The sequence below is a fragment of the Bufo bufo genome, chromosome 4 (assembly GCF_905171765.1).
Source record: "Bufo bufo chromosome 4, aBufBuf1.1, whole genome shotgun sequence".
Taxonomy (NCBI): Eukaryota; Metazoa; Chordata; class Amphibia; order Anura; family Bufonidae; genus Bufo; species Bufo bufo.
The window spans coordinates 429656674-429678999 of record NC_053392.1 but is presented as its reverse complement, the minus strand read 5'-3'; positions in this window follow the sequence as shown (position 1 = coordinate 429678999).

Genomic DNA, 22326 nt, shown 5'->3' with positions numbered 1-22326 from the left:
ACATGAAGACAGATTCTGTGCTGACATAAGGCCAGATTCTCTGTTACGGGACCTCTCTCCTCTGCCTGGGTGCCTGGGCCTAAATGTGTGACAGTGGCCTGTTCCAGTGGTGGGTGACGTGAAGCCTGATTCTCTGCTATGACATGAAGACTTATTCTGTGCTGACATGAAGCCAGATTCTCTGTTACGTGACCTCTCTCCTCTGCCTGGGTGCCTGGGCCTAAATATGTGACAGTGGCCTGTTCTAGTGGTGCTTGACGTGAAGCCTGATTCTCTGCTATGACATGAAGACAGATTCTGCGCTGACATAAGGCCAGATTCTCTGTTACGGGACCTCTTTCATCTGCCTGGGTGCCTGGGCCTAAATGTGTGACAGTGGCATGTTCCAGTGGTGGGTGACGTGAAGCCTGATTCTCTGCTATGACATGAAGACAGAATCTGTGCTGACATAAGGCCAGATTCTCTGTTAGTGGACCTCTCTCCTCTGCCTGGGTGCCTGGGCCTAAATGTGTGACAGTGGCCTGTTCCAGTGGTGGGTGACGTGAAGCCTTATTCTCTGCTATGACATGAAGACAGATTCTGTGCTGACATAAGGCCAGATTCTCTGTTACGGGACCTCTCTCCTCTGCCTGGGTGCCTGGGCCTAAATGTGTGACAGTGGCCTGTTCCAGTGGTGGGTGACGTGAAGCCTGATTCTCTGCTATGACATGAAGACAGATTCTGTGCTGACATAAGGCCAGATTCTCTGTTACGGGACCTCTCTCCTCTGCCTGGGTGCCTGGGCCTAAATGTGTGACAGTGGCCTGTTCCAGTGGTGGGTGACGTGAAGCCTGATTCTCTGCTATGACATGAAGACAGATTCTCTGTTACGGGACCTCTCTCCTCTGCCTGGGTGCCTGGGCCTAAATGTGTGACAGTGGCCTGTTCCAGTGGTGGGTGACGTGAAGCCTGATTCTCTGCTATGACATGAAGACTTATTCTATGCTGACATGAAGCCAGATTCTCTGTTACGCGACCTCTCTCCTCTGCCTGGGTGCCTGGGCCTAAATATGTGACAGTGGCCTGTTCTAGTGGTGGGTGACGTGAAGCCTGATTCTCTGCTATGACATGAAGACAGATTCTGCGCTGACATAAGGCCAGATTCTCTGTTACGGGACCGCTCTCCTCTGTCTGGGTGCCGGGGCCTAAATATGTGACAGTGGCCTCTTCCAGTGGTGGGTGACATGAAGCCAGATTCTCTGCTATGACATGAAGACAGATTCTGTGCTGACATAAGGCCAGATTCTCTGTTACGGGACCTCTCTCCTCTGCCTGGGTGCCTGGGCCTAAATGTGTGACAGTGGCCTGTTCCAGTGGTTGGTGACGTGAAGCCTGATTCTCTGCTATGACATGAAGACAGATTCTGTGCTGACATAAGGCCAGATTCTCTGTTACGGGACCTCTCTCCTCTGCCTGTGTGCCTGGGCCTAAATGTGTGACAGTGGCCTGTTCCAGTGGTGGGTGACGTGAAGCCTGATTCTCTGCTATGACATGAAGACTTATTCTGTGCTGACATGAAGCCAGATTCTCTGTTACGTGACCTCTCTCCTCTGCCTGGGTGCCTGGGCCTAAATATGTGACAGTGGCCTGTTCTAGTGGTGCTTGACGTGAAGCCTGATTCTCTGCTATGACATGAAGACAGATTCTGCGCTGACATAAGGCCAGATTCTCTGTTACGGGACCTCTTTCCTCTGCCTGGGTGCCTGGGCCTAAATGTGTGACAGTGGCATGTTCCAGTGGTGGGTGACGTGAAGCCTGATTCTCTGCTATGACATGAAGACAGAATCTGTGCTGACATAAGGCCAGATTCTCTGTTAGTGGACCTCTCTCCTCTGCCTGGGTGCCTGGGCCTAAATGTGTGACAGTGGCCTGTTCCAGTGGTGGGTGACGTGAAGCCTGATTCTCTGCTATGACATGAAGACAGATTCTGTGCTGACATAAGGCCAGATTCTCTGTTACGGGACCTCTCTCCTCTGCCTGGGTGCCTGGGCCTCAATGTGTGACAGTGGCCTGTTCCAGTGGTGGGTGACGTGAAGCCTGATTCTCTGCTATGACATGAAGACAGATTCTGTGCTGACATAAGGCCAGATTCTCTGTTACGGGACCTCTCTCCTCTGCCTGGGTGCCTGGGCCTAAATGTGTGACAGTGGCCTGTTCCAGTGGTGGGTGACATGAAGCCTGATTCTCTGCTATGACATGAAGACAGATTCTGCGCTGACATAAGGCCAGATTCTCTGTTACGGGACCTCTCTCCTCTGCCTGGGTGCCTGGGCCTAAATGTGTGACAGTGGCCTGTTCCAGTGGTGGGTGACGTGAAGCCTGATTCTCTGCTATGACATGAAGACAGATTCTCTGTTACGGGACCTCTCTCCTCTGCCTGGGTGCCTGGGCCTAAATGTGTGACAGTGGCCTGTTCCAGTGGTGGGTGACGTGAAGCCTGATTCTCTGCTATGACATGAAGACTTATTCTGTGCTGACATGAAGCCAGATTCTCTGTTACGCGACCTCTCTCCTCTGCCTGGGTGCCTGGGCCTAAATATGTGACAGTGGCCTGTTCTAGTGGTGGGTGACGTGAAGCCTGATTCTCTGCTATGACATGAAGACAGATTCTGCGCTGACATAAGGCCAGATTCTCTGTTACGGGACCGCTCTCCTCTGTCTGGGTGCCGGGGCCTAAATATGTGACAGTGGCCTCTTCCAGTGGTGGGTGACATGAAGCCAGATTCTCTGCTATGACATGAATACAGATTCTGTGCTGACATAAGGCCAGATTCTCTGTTACGGGACCTCTCTCCTCTGCCTGGGTGCCTGGGCCTAAATGTGTGACAGTGGCCTGTTCCAGTGGTTGGTGACGTGAAGCCTGATTCTCTGCTATGACATGAAGACAGATTCTGTGCTGACATAAGGCCAGATTCTCTGTTACGGGACCTCTCTCCTCTGCCTGGGTGCCTGGGCCTAAATGTGTGACAGTGGCCTGTTCCAGTGGTGGGTGACGTGAAGCCTGATTCTCTGCTATGACATGAAGACTTATTCTGTGCTGACATGAAGCCAGATTCTCTGTTACGTGACCTCTCTCCTCTGCCTGGGTGCCTGGGCCTAAATATGTGACAGTGGCCTGTTCTAGTGGTGCTTGACGTGAAGCCTGATTCTCTGCTATGACATGAAGACAGATTCTGCGCTGACATAAGGCCAGATTCTCTGTTACGGGACCTCTTTCCTCTGCCTGGGTGCCTGGGCCTAAATGTGTGACAGTGGCATGTTCCAGTGGTGGGTGACGTGAAGCCTGATTCTCTGCTATGACATGAAGACAGAATCTGTGCTGACATAAGGCCAGATTCTCTGTTAGTGGACCTCTCTCCTCTGCCTGGGTGCCTGGGCCTAAATGTGTGACAGTGGCCTGTTCCAGTGGTGGGTGACGTGAAGCCTGATTCTCTGCTATGACATGAAGACAGATTCTGTGCTGACATAAGGCCAGATTCTCTGTTACGGGACCTCTCTCCTCTGCCTGGGTGCCTGGGCCTCAATGTGTGACAGTGGCCTGTTCCAGTGGTGGGTGACGTGAAGCCTGATTCTCTGCTATGACATGAAGACAGATTCTGTGCTGACATAAGGCCAGATTCTCTGTTACGGGACCTCTCTCCTCTGCCTGGGTGCCTGGGCCTAAATGTGTGACAGTGGCCTGTTCCAGTGGTGGGTGACATGAAGCCTGATTCTCTGCTATGACATGAAGACAGATTCTGCGCTGACATAAGGCCAGATTCTCTGTTACGGGACCTCTCTCCTCTGCCTGGGTGCCTGGGCCTAAATGTGTGACAGTGGCCTGTTCCAGTGGTGGGTGACGTGAAGCCTGATTCTCTGCTATGACATGAAGACAGATTCTCTGTTACGGGACCTCTCTCCTCTGCCTGGGTGCCTGGGCCTAAATGTGTCACAGTGGCCTGTTCCAGTGGTGGGTGACGTGAAGCCTGATTCTCTGCTATGACATGAAGACTTATTCTGTGCTGACATGAAGCCAGATTCTCTGTTACGCGACCTCTCTCCTCTGCCTGGGTGCCTGGGCCTAAATATGTGACAGTGGCCTGTTCTAGTGGTGGGTGACGTGAAGCCTGATTCTCTGCTATGACATGAAGACAGATTCTGCGCTGACATAAGGCCAGATTCTCTGTTACGGGACCGCTCTCCTCTGTCTGGGTGCCGGGGCCTAAATATGTGACAGTGGCCTCTTCCAGTGGTGGGTGACATGAAGCCAGATTCTCTGCTATGACATGAAGACAGATTCTGTGCTGACATAAGGCCAGATTCTCTGTTACGGGACCTCTCTCCTCTGCCTGGGTGCCTGGGCCTAAATGTGTGAAAGTGGCCTGTTCCAGTGGTTGGTGACGTGAAGCCTGATTCTCTGCTATGACATGAAGACAGATTCTGTGCTGACATAAGGCCAGATTCTCTGTTACGGGACCTCTCTCCTCTGCCTGGGTGCCTGGGCCTAAATGTGTGACAGTGGCCTGTTCCAGTGGTGGGTGACGTGAAGCCTGATTCTCTGCTATGACATGAAGACAGATTCTGCGCTGACATAAGGCCAGATTCTCTGTTACGGGACCTCTCTCCTCTGCCTGGGTGCCTGGGCCTAAATGTGTGACAGTGGCCTGTTCCAGTGGTGGGTGACGTGAAGCCTGATTCTCTGCTATGACATGAAGACAGATTCTGCGCTGACATAAGGCCAGATTCTCTGTTACGGGACCTCTCTCCTCTGCCTGGTTGCCTGGGCCTAAATATGTGACAGTGGCCTGTTCCAGTGGTGGTTGACGTGAAGCCTGATTCTCTGCTATGACATGAAGACAGATTCTGCGCTGACATAAGGCCATATTCTCTGTTACGGGACCTCTTTCCTCTGCCTGGGTGCCTGGGCCTAAATGTGTGACAGTGGCATGTTCCAGTGGTGGGTGACGTGAAGCCTGATTCTCTGCTATGACATGAAGACAGAATCTGTGCTGACATAAGGCCAGATTCTCTGTTAGTGGACCTCTCTCCGTTGCCTGGGTGCCTGGGCCTAAATGTGTGACAGTGGCCTGTTCCAGTGGTTGGTGACGTGAAGACTGATTCTCTGCTATGACATGAAGACAGATTCTGCGCTGACATAAGGCCAGATTCTCTGTTACGGGACCGCTCTCCTCTGTCTGGGTGCCGGGGCCTAAATATGTGACAGTGGCCTCTTCCAGTGGTGGGTGACATGAAGCCAGATTCTCTGCTATGGCATGAAGAGACTGATTCTCTGCTGACATGAAGCCAGATTCTTTGCTATGGCATGAAGAGACTGATTCTCTGCTGATGTGAAGCCAGATTCTCTGCTATGGGACCTCTGTCCAATTGATATTGGGTCATTTTTATTTTTTTAATTTTTATTTTAATTCATTTCCCTATCCCCATTTGTTTGCAGGGGATTTACCTACATGTTGCTGCCTTTTGCAGCCCTCTAGCTCTTTCCTGGGCTGTTTTACAGCCTTTTTAGTGCCCAAAAGTTCGGGTCCCCATTGACTTCAATGGGGTTCGGGTTCGGCCGAACTTCTCGAACCCGAACATCCAGGTGTTCGCTCAACTCTAGTCCACACGCTTCTGTATTTTATCTCTGAATGCCGGATGACTTGCGTGACTTATCCGCCACCAACTAGGGTTCAAGCCATAATGTTTTAGGGCACTTTCTGCCTGGGAAACAAACATCAATTTTTCTGTCCGCTGCTACAGCAGCGGCTGCAACAATACCTAACTTTTCAGGCATGTGTACATGCCTAATTTTTCTGGCCTCTGGTGCTGCACTGTGGCTTCAAAAACCAAACAAAAAAAAGGCACATACATGTGTCAATTCCCCTTCGTGATCGTTACCTTATCGTGGTGAAGGGGCTTGCGTATCACAATGAAGCGACCACCCCTATGAGTGTGTTGGCAATGGCAATGTTGGCACACCCCAGATGATAAGGTCGTTGCTTCATTGTGAACAGACCAAAAGCGATCGGCTGGATAATTTTGCATAGAAAAAACATTAATTTTCTTTGTTATCATCTAAGTTGATCATTAAAGTCTACTAGGCCAACAATGGGCTCACACTGCAGAATCATTGTTTTCTGGGTCACTTAACTGTCACTGAACTACCTCAGCACGACCATAGGCTTTGTAAAAACCCCATCACCTGCAATCTCCCAAACGTGCGCACGAGCACAGTCATAACTACACCAAGATTGACGCATAGAGGTATAAAATTTATGTCATGAGTGTGTCAACTATTGACAACTCTTTGCGGTTGTCTAAAATCTATTCCATACACGTCCCCTGATAGGGGACGTAACAGGGATTAAACTGTTAAGAATAGAACTACTTAATACACCACTCCTATCTGGTGGCACATTAGATTGCACGCGAAGTGCCCCAAATTTGAAGTAGGAGGACCGACCAAGCATCTTTTTCCATCTCCCGGTTCCTAAAATCAATGCCATATACACGTCCCCTGATAGGGGACGTCTCAGGGATTAAACTGATAAGAATAGAATTACTTAACACACCACTCCTATCTGGTGGCACATTAGGTTACACGCGCAGTGCCCCAAATATGAAGTAGGAGGACCGACCAAGCATCTTTTTCCATCTCCCGGTTCCTAAAATCGATGCCATATACACGTCCCCTGATAGGGGACGTAACAGGGATTAAACTGATAGGAATAGTACTGCTTAACACACCTTATAATAATGCAGAGAGAGGCAACGCAGAGAGAGGAGTCTGAAGAAGAGGAGTCAGAGGAGGAAGGTGGCTTTGAGGAGGTGGAAGACCAACCACAGCAGGCGTCCCAGGGGGCTTGTTGTCACCTTTCGGGGACCCTTGGTGTTGTACGTGGCTGGGTGGAGGAAGAGACCTTCAATGACATCAGTGAGGACAAGGAACGGGACATGGCTAGCTTGGTATCCAACCTTGTGCAAATGGGGAGTTTGCGGTTGTGCAAATGGACTGTTTGCGGTTGTTTGCGGTGCGTTAAACAGGGATTTTGGTCTGTCACTGTGAAGCAGGCGTAACCCTTACACTACCTGATCGATACAAAATCATACCTGATGTTTTAAAGCACGTTATTCCAAACAATTTAGGAATGTTAGGTGATTTATGCCCTTTATGGATTAAAACCAGACTCTGCGTCAACTATGTCATTTTCCATGGGAGTTTTGCCATGGATCCCCCTCCGGCATGCCACAGTCCAGGTGTTAGTCCCCTTGAAACAACTTTTCCATCACTATTGTGGCCAGAAAGAGTCCCTGTGGGTTTTAAAATTTGCCTGCCTATTGAAGTCTATGGCGGTTCGCCCGTTCGTGAACATTTGCGAAAACTTGGGTTCGCCGCTCGCGAACGGAAAATTTTATGTTCGCGACATCTCTAACCAACATATAAGGAGGCCTGATGTCACACCCACCACACCTAGCAGACACACCTTAACCCTGTGCATACCAAAATGGGGAAACACCACATCCAAGGAAAAGTGCCTCAAATGCAAACCACGTTGCCAAAGGCAACCGCACGTGCAGACACAGAGTCACGACCTAGCCAACGGTCGTGACAGGCCCAATGACAGGGTCTGGAGGTGGCGGCAGCAACAGCAGCATCAGGAGAAGGCCACCGAGTGGCACAATAACAGAGTATTGAGGTGGCAGCAGTATGAGGAGGCCACTGAGTGGTACAATAACAGAGTATTGAGGTGGCAGCAGTATGAGGATCGAGTCAACCAATCAAGAACCACTGGGTTGCTGGTCAAGACACGACCGCTAGCTGACGCTGGGAGCTCAGGCCTCTCGAAGTGACCCCTGCTGCCACTCCCTCTTACTCTGCTACGACCTGTGCCTGCGCCAGAAACATTTAGGCCTCTGCCACTCCCCTGTGCAGGGCCTGGCACTTCTCTGGCTGACATACTGTTAGCTGAACTAAATAAATAAAAATAAAATTTAAACACCCCTAAAAGCGCCGAATATATTTTTCTTTTTGTACTGAAATAGGCCACTAAACGCTTTCACCACATATAACTGCAGAAGTGAACTGAAAATATATTTTTCTTTTTGTACTAAAATAGGCCACTAAACGCTTTCACCACTGTGAGGGGTAGCTCTCTTTCTGGGGTCACACTCACAGATATCTTCATAGACAACCCGTTTTCAGGTCCAAACTTGTGCTGGTGCGGTTCTACGGCTTCGGTGGTCGCTGTGCAGCACTGCGCCAAATTTTGAATAGGGTCCCATTCAAAGAGTGGTGAGTGGGCCTATTTTGATCAAATTGTATACTAATGCCTCAGGTACAGCATGCAGCATAAGCGTAGGTATACGATCAATTGCGCTGAGAGGCGATGTTAATTATGTTGAGAAGCAGTTATTAAATAAAAGCATAGTATTGAGGTTGTGCGATCCAGTTCTTTTTCTTATATTTTACAAACTTGTGCTTTATTTTTGCACCAACAAAACATAAACGATACAAAATAAAAGCCTGCCTGTCTGGGCACTACCTAATACATTAACGGAATCCTTGACTCACCTACAGGATACAGTTCATACTTGACATCAGGCCCGGCTTTCTCAGCCAAAGAGTCCACCAGCCCCCCAGGCTGTGCCAATACGTCTACCGTTGGGGATTGTGGCACAGCAGCCATCCCGACTCTGACCTTGTGACCCTTGTTCCGCAGGCGTCACTGCGTCCCCCAAACTTCAGGCTGTCACCTAGCCTCGTAGCCCCTCAGTCTACCCAGCTGAGACCACTCAGAACCTCTGCAGGTCTCTGTTCCAAGATAACACTCTCTCTCTGACTGACACACTGAGGGTGTATTTATGCCAGACTGATTACAGAAGGCTTCACCTGCGATATCCTCAGGTTAGGGGAAAACACGCCCTGGAATGGGTTGGACTGGGGAGGTCCCACTACCAAACCTACCTTCCCCAGTCCAATAAAATCCAGCCCATGATTTACTAAAGAAAATTAGCTTCAGCAACTATGCTTGCTGAAGCCAGCACCATCCTGGACCTTACTTATCTCACCCAGTTGAGGAACCTGGATGAGATATACACCCCTTCCGGGACTTTTCTCATACACTTTACTGTTCACCTTACCACACAACATATAACTGCAGAAGTGAACTGAGAATATATTTGTATTTTTGCACTGAAATAGGCCACTAAACTCTTTCACCACAAATAACTGCAACAGTGAAGTGCGTATATATTTTTGTCCCATTGTACCTGTTGGTTATTTCCCCACTTTAGAGACAACCTATCCATATTGAAATACAAATAAAGATAAACAGCCGTTAGTATGTTGCCTTTTTATGGTGCATCGCTATGCTCGGCACATCCGAGTGCTCGGCCAAATACTGCGGGTGCTCAAGTACAATTTAATACAATGAAAGTCAATGGGAGACCCAAGCATCAAACCAGGCACCCCCTGCTCTGAAGAAGAGAAGGTGTCTGGTTCACAAAAAAAGCCAGTAAGCCTCAAAGTTACTTCAGATCTGTTGGATGGCTTGGGTGGACCTGCGCACCTAGATCAATATCATTAGGGAGACTAAAGGTTTTCTGATTGTCCTAACATAATATTCAATAACCTTTCTATACAGTTTTGTCATGTAAAAACTCATTTGCATAAACATGGGGATATGGGAAAGACATGCAAATGAGCAGAATCTGCCTTGTTTTTCAGCTGATAAACCATTTGCATGGAAAATTTGCGATCTACACTACTCATGAACAGCGCCATCTATTGGTTTCATAGTCTTATGACAAGAGTAATAGTCTTGTCATAAGATTATGAAACCAATAGATGGCGCTGTTCATGAGTTATGAACAGCACCATCTATTGGTTTCATAGTCTTATGACAAGACTATTACTCTTGTGATAAGACTATGAAATCAATAGATGGCGCTGTTTATCTTGTTGGGGCGCTAGTAAGTGGGGCACACTGCTCAACAGAGTCCACACACCGTGTAGCACTCAGCCTATAATAGCCTTCGCTAACACTCAGGTGTATATCGGATTGCTGCTATCATTCACACATCTTCTAGCACTTTAACTGTGGTAATATAAGCTTGCTAGGGTGTATCTGAGGACTATTGCTTTGCTTGTAATGACTCATTAACAGCGCCATCTATTGGTTTCAGCGGCATCTATTGGAAAGACAGAAAGAACAGAATTTGTCTAGAGACCATTTCCATCCCAATCGCCTCCTTCTGTGATTTTAGCAGATGAGCAGGACCCCCATGGTCTAGTACTTCACTCGACCTGGAGTCCTGAACATCTGCACTAACCACAAAAAACTGTTATGAATTGAGATGAAGTTGCCTCCAAGTACTGACTTAATCCTAGTAAAGGAAACAAAAACATAGAAGTTAAGGCACTTTATCTAATTAAACAATTAAACAATACTACCATTAATACATAAATATAGGTATATGTGTATCCTTCATTTACTGAGTTCAGTACTCTATGTAGTGCTACTTAGATCTATGTGTATTTTCTTGTGCTTGTAGCCGTATCAGGAAAATACCAGTAAATAAGATGGCTGCTGGGCAGGAAGTTCCCTCAGTAAGGATGGCAACTGGGCCGGCCGGAAGTTACTGGAGTTAAGATGGCAGCCAAGCTTGAAATTGGATTGGTTAAAATGGCAGCTGGTGAAGAAGTTACCTTAGCTAAGATGGCTGCTGGGGGTGTGATAGGGTCTCTCAGCGCCATCTTGAAGGGTAGTATCAGCGGCATGTAAAAATAATTACTTGTCTGTTCATCATACATTTTTGTCCAGCCTAATTTCTTATACTTAATTATTTTCATGCTGGTGCTTACATTGTTTTTTATAATATCTAGAATAGAATGTTCAAAATTCAAGACCGAATGTTCTCTGTTCACTCCTGTGAGAAACTTTGTGATAATTTCACTCCTTTTTGGCCTAAAGCCAGAGCACACACCTCTCTATATCTCTGTGAAGATTCTTTTTTCATTCTCGATTTGGCCTCATCATCACATCAGTAGAGGTGATTTTGCTCACAGTAAGCTTGGCTGTGTGACCTTCCTTTACTAGTTAGTTTTCTATTTGGCAACACACAAGGTCACATTCCTGGTCCACACAGACATAACATTCAATGTAGAACAGACATAGAAACAGACGGACATAAAGAAACATTTCCCATACATTAACACACACAAGTCTTTGAACTTATTAACAAATAACATTTTCTGGAGCTTCATACATGCACACTCAGTACCTCACACACATTGCCTTATTAGTTTATTAGTATTGCAGACATTGTACACCTGCAGCTGCGGCCCCCGCTCTCTCCCTTCATACACACCAGCTACCAGCTGCAGGGCCGTATATTCACCAGGCAACAAAGACACGGTACACCCCATGGTACACAGACAGACAGACACGACACTCCCTGGGATGGAAGTCACAACCAGACTCGACTCTTGACATCCCTTCCTCTCGGGGGAGACACACAATCAATGAGCTTAACCACTCAATTACAAACAAGACAAAAGACAACCGGCACCTTCCCCTTTTTATCACCAAGCAGAGCTCACCCCTGTGCAGTATATTTATTTATTCTTTCCTGGCTACCACATCTGGTCTGCCAGCCCAATACTAACCCTCTGCCACTGCAGGCAGATATATTATAGTCCCCCATGGGCTCCCCGGGGCTACTTCCTCTGCCTCTGGGGCAGATATACTTTGTAGCCCCTAATTTGAGCCCCCTCCCGGAGATCCCCGGGGCTACTCCTTCTGACTCTGCAGGCAGATAATATTGTAGCCCCTAATTTGAGTTCCGCCCCCCTGCTAGGGGAATTGTCTTGCTCTGCTTAACTGTTAACCGTGGAGTTGCCTAACACAAACACAGACAGAAAAGAAGAAATCTTTTTTTCTATGGTTCTAGGGCCTCAGAATTTCAACATCAGCAGAAGCTGCTACTCACAGGGTAATGTAACATCTACCAGCAGAACAGGTCACCACAGCACAGTGGGGTACAAGAGGCAGGTAAGATAAACAATTTTCTTACCTTGTCTCTGGGGCTGCAGTCCCTGTCCTCAAGTGACATCCATCGTGCTCTGGGAACCCAGACCTTTGGCTACTGATGCTACCTTCTCCCGAGGCCCCACATTGGCCGCCAAACTGTTGAAGATGCCCTCAATCGGTGCTAATTACGTTTGCTCTACTGCTCCAAATTGTTCTTATTCTAGGATTTTACATGCATGGAAGAACCCACACTGACACCAGGCAAGGGTCAAAGCAGTTTTTCCTTTATTCAAGAAAGTGAAGCAGTTTATAAGGACATCAGAAGGGACATCCCCCCTGAGGCTCGTGGCATTGTTTCATTGGCGAGAATACAATAATAAGAAAAGAGATAACACTTGCTAACTCTGGTATGCAAACTATGTAAACATCTAAGCCCGAGCGCCATATTGTAATGGCTTCACTCCAACAGCAGTACAGCATATAGATGTAGTAGAGTTAACACACATGCTTCATGAGATGTGTTATCTAAACTAAATGTGTTAAGCAAACACCTTCAATTGCTTTTCAATGGCTTTTGTTTCAAGATAACGCGATGAGTTAAATAATTTGAGTTAAGAGTTTGTGTGTTACCCCTGCTACATCTGTACATCATATATGACAGATCAGGGAAGAGAGTCCTCTTGGAACTTAAGTGAATAAGCAGTTAGCTGAGAGCCGGAAGGATATGGGGGCCATCATATTTTATCAAGAATGATAACCACATCTCTATCACCACTAAACGCTTTCACCACAAATAACTGCAACAGTGAAGTGCGTATATATATTTTTATTTTTGTACTGAAATAGGTCACTAAATGCTTTCACCACATACAGATGTAGCAGGGGTAACACACACACACTCTTTTAACTCAAATTTCTTAACTCATCGCATTATCTTTAAACAAAAGCCATTGAAAAGCAATTGCTTAGCGCATTTAGTTGCATTTAGTTTAGATAACATGTCTCATAAAGCATGTATGTTAATCCTGCTATAACAGCAGAAGTGAAGTGCATATATATTTTTCTTTTTGTACCTAAATAGGCTACTAAAGGTTTTTCAACATAGCATTTGCACCCCAATAACAAGAACAAATTGCTGGAATGACAGAGCTGTATAATGGTTATTTGGATCCCCAAATAATCTTTCCCTGCACTTGTAAATCCCTTTTCTAGCACTGTCCCTAGCTCCTTCTGACGTCTCTCCCTACACTAAGATGCTGTGAAATGATTCCTCCCTATCCTTTCCCTTCACTTTTAAATAGTTTTTTTCAGGTTTCTTTCACAATTATGTTTTTCCTATTGCTGTCCCTAGCACCTTCTCACATCTGTCCCTGCACGCAGAATACTAGAAAATGTCTGAATCCAAGATGGCGGCCGTATTTATAGGGCTGTGACATCACAGGGCTGGCTGGCTGCATGTCAGTCTGGGTGATCCCGCCTTCCCAGACTTCCTTTCTCTATGTCCTCACACGTGCAGCAGCCATTTTAGGAAAAATGCAATTACTTACCATGAAGTGCAAGGAAATTCTCATTCGTTGCGAATCAAACTTTTCCTGAAATTCGCATCGAATTCCACTTCGTCAGCTTTGATTCGCTCATTTCTATATATAGTGTAAATTAACCTCTATGATTCAGGGAAAGCAGGGGTTAGCTTTTTTCTGTTTGTTATACTTGGTTATATACACTGCGTGCAGAATTATTAGGCAAATGAGTATTTTGACCACATCATCCTCTTTATGCATGTTGTCTTACTCCAAGCTGTATAGGCTCGAAAGCCTACTACCAATTAAGCATATTAGGTGATGTGCATCTCTGTAATGAGAAGGGGTGTGGTCTAATGACATCAACACCCTATATTAGGTGTGCATAATTAGTAGGCAACTTCCTTTCCTTTGGAAAAATGGGTCAAAAGAAGGACTTGACAGGCTCAGAAAAGTCAAAAATAGTGAGATATCTTGCAGAGGGATGCAGCACTCTTAAAATTGCAAAGCTTCTGAAGCGTGATCATCGAACAATCAAGCGTTTCATTCAAAATAGTCAACAGGGTCGCAAGAAGCGCGTGGAAAAACCAAGGCGCAAAATAACTGCCCATGAACTGAGAAAAGTCAAGCGTGCAGCTGCCAAGATGCCACTTGCCACCAGTTTGGCCATATTTCAGAGCTGCAACATCACTGGAGTGCCCAAAAGCACAAGGTGTGCAATACTCAGAGACATGGCCAAGGTAAGAAAGGCTGAAAGACGACCACCACTGAACAAGACACACAAGCTGAAACGTCAAGACTGGGCCAAGAAATACCTCAAGACTGATTTTTCTAAGGTTTTATGGACTGATGAAATGAGAGTGAGTCTTGATGGGCCAGATGGATGGGCCCGTGGCTGGATTGGTAAAGGGCAGAGAGCTCCAGTCCGACTCAGACGCCAGCAAGGTGGAGGTGGAATACTGGTTTGGGCTGGTATCATCAAAGATGAGCTTGTGGGGCCTTTTCAGGTTGAGGATGGAGTCAAGCTCAACTCCCAGTCCTACTGCCAGTTTCTGGAAGACACCTTCTTCAAGCAGTGGTACAGGAAGAAGTCTGCATCCTTCAAGAAAAACATGATTTTCATGCAGGACAATGCTCCATCACACGCGTCCAAGTACTCCACAGCGTGGCTGGCAAGAAAGGGTATAAAAGAAGAAAATCTAATGACATGGCCTCCTTGTTCACCTGATCTGAACCCCATTGAGAACCTGTGGTCCATCATCAAATGTGAGATTTACAAGGAGGGAAAACAGTACACCTCTCTGAACAGTGTCTGGGAGGCTGTGGTTGCTGCTGCACGCAATGTTGATGGTGAACAGATCAAAACACTGACAGAATCCATGGATGGCAGGCTTTTGAGTGTCCTTGCAAAGAAAGGTGGCTATATTGGTCACTGATTTGTTTTTGTTTTGTTTTTGAATGTCAGAAATGTATATTTGTGAATGTTGAGATGTTATATTGGTTTCACTGGTAAAAATAAATAATTGAAATGGGTATATATTTGTTTTTTGTTACGTTGCCTAATAATTATGCACAGTAATAGTCACCTGCACACACAGATATCCCCCTAAAATAGCTAAAACTAAAAACAAACTAAAAACTACTTCCAAAAATATTCAGCTTTGATATTAATGAGTTTTTTGGGTTCATTGAGAACATGGTTGTTGTTCAATAATAAAATTAATCCTCAAAAATACAACTTGCCTAATAATTCTGCACTCCCTGTATTCATCCATCTGCTTCATTAACTGATTCTTATCATAATCTGTCTGCTTCATTACCTGACATTTCCTTCATCTATTTGTGCAATCATCTGTTTAATGTCATCAGTTGGTTCCCGTCTTTTAATGTCGATTATCTTTGTATATTTGTTATATGCCATTAGTGATATGTGCTTTATATATTACACTCGCAACATCTGGTTGTTATGCAATTCAGTCCTACTCCAAGTCCTGAGGATATCTGTGAATTGGGAGACAGTTGTTACCCACAAAAGGCAACTACTATAGGTGAAGTCCAGTTCTACAGTCTTATGAACAACCTGTGTCATTACAAGCAGGAAAGACAGGAAACACATGGTAAATATTCTACAAGATAATGTAGCAGGCTTTATTATGTAGTAGAAATAGAATAGGCTAGTAAACTCACGAACATCTTGGATGCACTCCATGCTGAAAACTGTTGTGTTATCATATAGCTTCTCAAGAAGTGCCCCAGTAATCAGGATAGGCCCTTATGTGTTCCAAAAATCCTGAATATTCATGGCACTCTACATTTTAATACAAAGTAGACTTTATTATGGTGCTGAAATGTGGGTAACTAAATGGGATACTATACATACTAAGTGGACTATACACTGTTTTCATGTCTACTGACGATTTCTCAAGGCCTCACGGGAAATTGTACACATGCACTAGTACACAATCTCAGACATCGTACATAAGCTCATCACTTACATCAATTATAAAGATAGTAAAAGTCAGTCTGTTAGTTGTTTTAAAGAAGCACTCCCACAAAAATGTTTATTGTCTGACCTGTTAGAAAGGTACATGATGTAAACTGTAGTGAAGGTAATCTTACTGATGTCTGTATCTGGGAGTTATATTACCAATACTCTGCCTCTCCAAATAACACAGCATTTATTGTGTGGTCAGGATGCCAGTTTCTATAGGAGCCTAAATGTCAGTCTCTGACTTCCTGTCCTATGTCAGTTGGAGAGGGAGAGTGTTAGTCACATGACACAGCTGAGGATCAGAAGGGAGGTTATAACTAAGGATGAGCGAACCTGAACTGTATAGTTCGGGTTCGTACTGAATTTTGGGGTGTTCGTGACACAGACCCGAACCCGAACATTTACGTAAAAGTTTGGGTTCGGGTTTGGTGTTCGGTGCTTTCTCGGCGCTTTTTGAAAGGCTGCAAAGCAGCCAATCAACAAGCGTCATACTACTTGCCCCAAGAGGCCATCACAGCCATGCCTACTATTGGCATGGCTGTGATTGGCCAGTGCAGCATGTGACCCAGCCTCTATTTAAGCTGGAGTCACGTAGCGCCACACGTCACTCTGCTCTGATCATGGTAGGGAGAGGATGCAGCGGCTGTTAGGGCGAGATTAGGCAGGGATTAACTCAGCAAAAACACTTAATGAAGTGATCGATCTACAGCTGTGAATCATTCAACTTCTGCTAGTTAATTGCTCACTGTTTTTAGGCTGTCCAGAGCGTTTTTCTGTCACTTTTTTCTGGGGTGATCGGCGGCCATTTTGTGGCTTGTGGTGCGCCAGCACAAGCTACCACCAAGTGCATTTAACCATCAACAGTGTGGTTAATTTTTGGCTATATACTACATCAGGTGCAGGCTGAGCCTGTGTCACCCAAGTGCATTTAACCATCAATAGTGTGGTTATTTTTTGGGCATATACTACATCAGGGGCAAGTTGAGCCTGTCACCCAGCGCCTAAAAAATAGACCTGACATTTATATTCCTCCAAATCAGTACTGTTTTAGCTGGTCAAGTTATTTGTAGTGACCGTAAAAGCACAGTTTTTGTTCTGGGTTGAAAAACTATTCCCAAATTTGCCATTCTCAAAATAAGTAGTTTCTGCTATATCAGGCCTACTTTAAATCTGTCCAGAGCGTTTTTCTGTCACTTTTTTCTGGGGTGATCGGCGGCCATTTTGTGTCTTGTGGTGCGCCAGCACAAGCTGCCACCAAGTCCATTTAACCATCGATAGTATTTATTTATTTTTGCTATATCCTACATCAGGGGCTTGGCTGTACCCCTAGAAACTCAGGATAGAATTTTCTATATTTTATTGAGGGGTGAAATTCACTTGCAAAAATAGCAATCCCCTAAATCTGGTGTTCCAGCTGTGGCTAGCCAAGTGTAATACTGTCTGCTGTCTGGCAAAGGATATATTTTTTTCTGGGGTGAAATTCAATTGCCAAAATAGCAATACCCTAAATCTGGTGCTCCAGCTGTGGCAGGACAAGTTTTATAGTGTCCGTCAAAGCATAATTTTTGTTCTAGCTTGAAATTCAATTCCCAAAATAGCAATACCCTAAATCAGTGGTTTCTGCTGTTGCAGGCCAAGTGTAAATCTGTCCGTAAAAGAGGATATCACACTCAGCGTGCATCTCCAAGTGTATTTTTTTACGTAAAAGGGTATATTACACAAAGTGTTAAATTACAATTGCTGATAGCATAAGCCTTTAAATTTGCACGCACTATTGTGCATCTCATAGTGTATTTCTGTCCGCAAAAGGGTATATTACATTCAAGGTGAAAATTCAAGTGCTGATAGAGTCATCCCTTAGGAAACCCTGCCAGCAGAGTCTTCAAACAGCATAAGAGACTGCTGCATAACTTGAGGCTCAGACAGTTTCCCTGATATGCATGGGGGTGATGTGACAGACTGATGGGCTTGGTTTTCAGGCGCCATCTGTGCGCTTTCTGCAGAAGACTGGGTGGGAGATAATGTGAACATGCTGAATCCACTGTCGGCCACCCAATTAACTAATGCCTGTACCTGCTCAGGCCTTACCATCCTTAGAACGGCATTGGGCCCCACCAAATATCGCTGTAAATTCTGGCGGCTACTGGGACCTGAGGTAGTTGGTTCACTAGGACGTGTGTCTATGGCAGAACGGCCACGTCCTCTCCCAGCACCAGAGGGTCCACTAACACCACCACGACCATGTCCACGTCCGCGTCCCTTACTAGATGTTTTACTCATTGTTATCGTTCACCACAATAAGAAAATAATTATTTGGCCCAATGTATTGAATTCAAATTCAGGCCTTTTTTTACAGGCACCTAACACTATCTGGCTATCTATTTATGTACCGTATTACACTAATACAGACACAGCAGTAACCACAGAATTAGCTGAATATAAATTGTAGGCCTAGTATTTAGGCCCTGGATGGAAGGTTTCCTTTTACGGACAGAATTACACTTGGAGATGCACGGTAGCGTGTGAAGTTATTGAGCCCTTCCCCAGCGGTGTAAGACATAGAATGCACTGACGCACAACCACTTATGTTTCCTGATGATGAGGACATGGGAATACCACCTCAGCACGTCTCTGATGATGATGAAACACAGGTGCCAACTGCTGCGTCTTTCTGCAGTGTGCAGACTGAACAGGAGGTCAGGGATGAAGACGATGCAGGGGACGATGAGGTCCTAGACCCCACATGGAATGAAGGTCGTGCCACTGACTTTCAGAGTTCAGAGGAAGAGGCAGTGGTGAGACCGACAGCGTAGCAAAAGAGGGAGCAGTGGGCAAAAGCAGAACACCCGCCGCCAAGAGAGTTTGCATGCTACTGGCCACCGCCACCTGGGACCGAGCACCCCAAAGGCAGATTCAAGGAATTCCCTGGCGTGACAGTTCTTCAAACAATGTGCTGACGACAAGAACCAAGTGGTTTGCACGCTGTGCCATCAGAGCCTGAAGCGAGGCATTAACGCTCTGAACCTTAGCACAACCTGCATGACCAGGCATCTGCATGCAAAGCATGAACTGCAGTGGAGTAAACACCTTAAAAACAAGGAACTCACTCAGGCTCCCCCTGCTACCTCTTCTGCTGCTGCCTCGGCCTCTTCCTCCACCTCTGGAGGAACGTTGGCACCTGCCGCCCAGCAAACAGAGGATGTACCACCAACACCACCACCTCCGTCACCAAGCATCTCCACCATGTCACACGGCAGCGTTCAGCTCTCCATCTGACAAACATTTGAGAGAAAACGTAAATTCCCACCTAGCCACCCTCGATCCCTGGCCCTGAATGCCAGCATTTCTAAACTACTGGCCTATGAAATGCTGTCATTCAGGCTGGTGGACACAGATAGCTTCAAACAGCTCATATCACTTGGTGTCCCACAGTATGTTGTTCCCACCCGCCACTACTTCTCCAAGAGAGCCGTGCCTTCCATGCACAACCAAGTATCCGATAAAATCAAGTGTGCACTGCGCAACGCAATCTGTGGCAAGGTCCACCTAACCACAGATACGTGGACCAGTAAGCACGGCCAGGGAAGCTATATCTCCCTAACTGCACACTCGGTAAATTTAGTGGCGGCTGGGCCCCAGGCGGAGAGCTCTTTGGCGCACGTCCTTCCGCCGCCAAGGATCGCAGGGCAACATTCTTTGCCTCCTGTAGCCTCCTCCTCCTACTCGGCTTCCTCCTCCTCTTTTTCCACCTGCTTATCCAGTCAGCCACACACCTTCACCACCAACTTCAGCACAGCCCGGGGTAAACGTCAGCAGGCCATTCTGAAACTCATATGTTTGGGGGACAGGCCCCACACCGCGCAGGAGTTGTGGCGGGGTATTGAACAACAGATTGACGAGTGGTTGCTGCCGGTGAGCCTCAAGCCCGGCCTGGTGGTGTGCGATAATGGGCAAAATCTCGTCGCAGCTCTGGGACTAGCCGGTTTGACGCAAATCCCTTGCCTGGCGCATGTGCTGAATTTGGTGGTGCAAAAATTCATTCACAACTACCCCGACATGTCAGAGCTGCTGCATAAAGTGCGGTCCGTCTGTGCGCGCTTCCGGCGTTCACATCTTGCCGCTGCTCGCCTGTCTGCGCTACAGCGTAATTTCGGCCTTCCCGCTCACCGCCTCATATGCGACGTGCCCACCAGGTGGAACTCCACCTTGCACATGTTGGACAGACTGTGCGAGCAGCAGCAGGCCATAGTGGAATTTCAGCTGCAGCACGCACGGGTCAGTCGCACTGCGGAACAGCACCACTTCACCACCAATGACTGGGCCTCCATGCGAGACCTGTGTGCCCTGTTGCGCTGTTTCGAGTACTCCACCAACATGGCCAGTGGCGATGACGCCGTTATCAGCGTTACAATACCACTTCTATGTCTCCTTGAGAAAACACTTAGGGCGATGATGGAAGAGGAGGTGGCCCAGGAGGAGGAGGAGGATGATGAGGAAGAGGGGTCATTTTTAGCACTTTCAGGCCAGTCTCTTAGAAGTGATTCAGAGGGAGGTTTTTTGCAACAGCAGAGGCCAGGTACAAATGTGGCCAGACAGGGCCCAGTACTGGAGGACGAGGAGGACGAGGATGAGGAGGAGGTGGAGTAGGATGAGGATGAAGCATGTTCACAGCGGGGTGGCACCCAACGCAGCTCGGGTACATCACTGGTGCATGGCTGGGGGGAAACGGAGGATGATAACGATATGCCTCCCACAGAGGACAGCTTGTCCTTACCTCTGGGCAGCCTGGCACACATGAGCGACTACATGCTGCAGTACCTGCGCAACGACAGCAGAGTTGCCCACATTTTAACGTGTGCGGATTACTGGGTTGCCACCCTGCTGGATCCCCGGTACAAAGATAATGTGCCCACCTTACTTCCTGCACTGGAGAGTGATAGGAAGATGCGCGTGTACAAGCGCACGTTGGTAGACGCGCTACTGAGAGTGTAAAGGGGGAATATTAATCACCAATATTTATGCAAATATCGATAATTAATATTCATAAATGGGAGGAGCCATCTAGTGATAACTCCGCCCATTTATGCCTTTATATACTAACAATACTTTCGCTATGCTCTACACTGATCGCTATGCTAGCTGCATGCGCCTTACTAACTCGCTACCGCTAACAAGTACACGCTACACAAAAGGGTACAAATATAACGGTATTTATTACACCACGCAATATACTAACAATACACTACGCACGCAGTACACTACAATACAGCACTATAAATCCTAAACTACACTACACATTTCCAATTCAACCCATAAACTAACTAGACAATTCACACATACAAGTATATTAACAATCCCACCCGTCTGTACTCACTGTCCCTACGGGGTTAACGGTGGCACTGCAAGGGAGTGCAGGCCACAGACATTCAGCACTGCAAGGGTTACTTGCAAGTGAGTGCTGAGGTTTTCCAGGGGATGCAGGGGTTAACCAGGGGATGCCGGGGAAGGCAGGGGTTAACCAGGGGAATGCAGGCATGGGCAGGCAAGGGACCAGGGGTATAAGGGGGCTACCAGCACACAGGGAGGGGTGAGGCACAGTGGGGTGTAAGGGTCAGGGGTTAAGGGGTCCAGGGGTGTAGGGGTTAATCAGGGGAGGTGGTGCTGTAGGGCAGGATAGTGGTAGGGATCGTTGGTGGGATAGGGGATACTCTGCAGGGCAGGGTAAAGGGTTAATCGTTGGTGGGATAGGGGTCGATACTTAGTCTAGCCAGGGGGGGTCGCTCCTGAGCGCCGATTGCGCTCTTCTTCAGAGGGGCCGGTCGGGCTCTTCTCCTGAGCGCGATGCGTTCTTCTAGGTGGGGCTGGCAGGGCTCCGGTTAGGCCTCTCTCCCCCAGAGCGATCCGCTCAGGCCTCTCTCCCCCACAGGATCTGCTCTCTTGGGCCGGAGGGGGCGGTGGGCCTCGTGTTGTCCGGAGAGCCGATGCGCTCTCCAGGTGGGGCCCCGACCCCCCACTCCTCCCGGAGCGCAGGACGCGCTCCTCTTCTTAGGTGGGGGAGGGGTCCCGAACCTCACCCTGAGCGCCGGGGCCGCCGGATATTTATCCCCCCGGCGGCCCGCACTCCCGCGCCACCAGGGGGGGCGCGCGCGCGCACACACACACCACAGGACACGTGGGCCGGCGCGGTGAGATGACGTCACCACGCCTGCCCGCGCGTCCCTGCACGCGCGCCGCAGGGCCGAGTGCACTTGCTGACAGGCGGGAG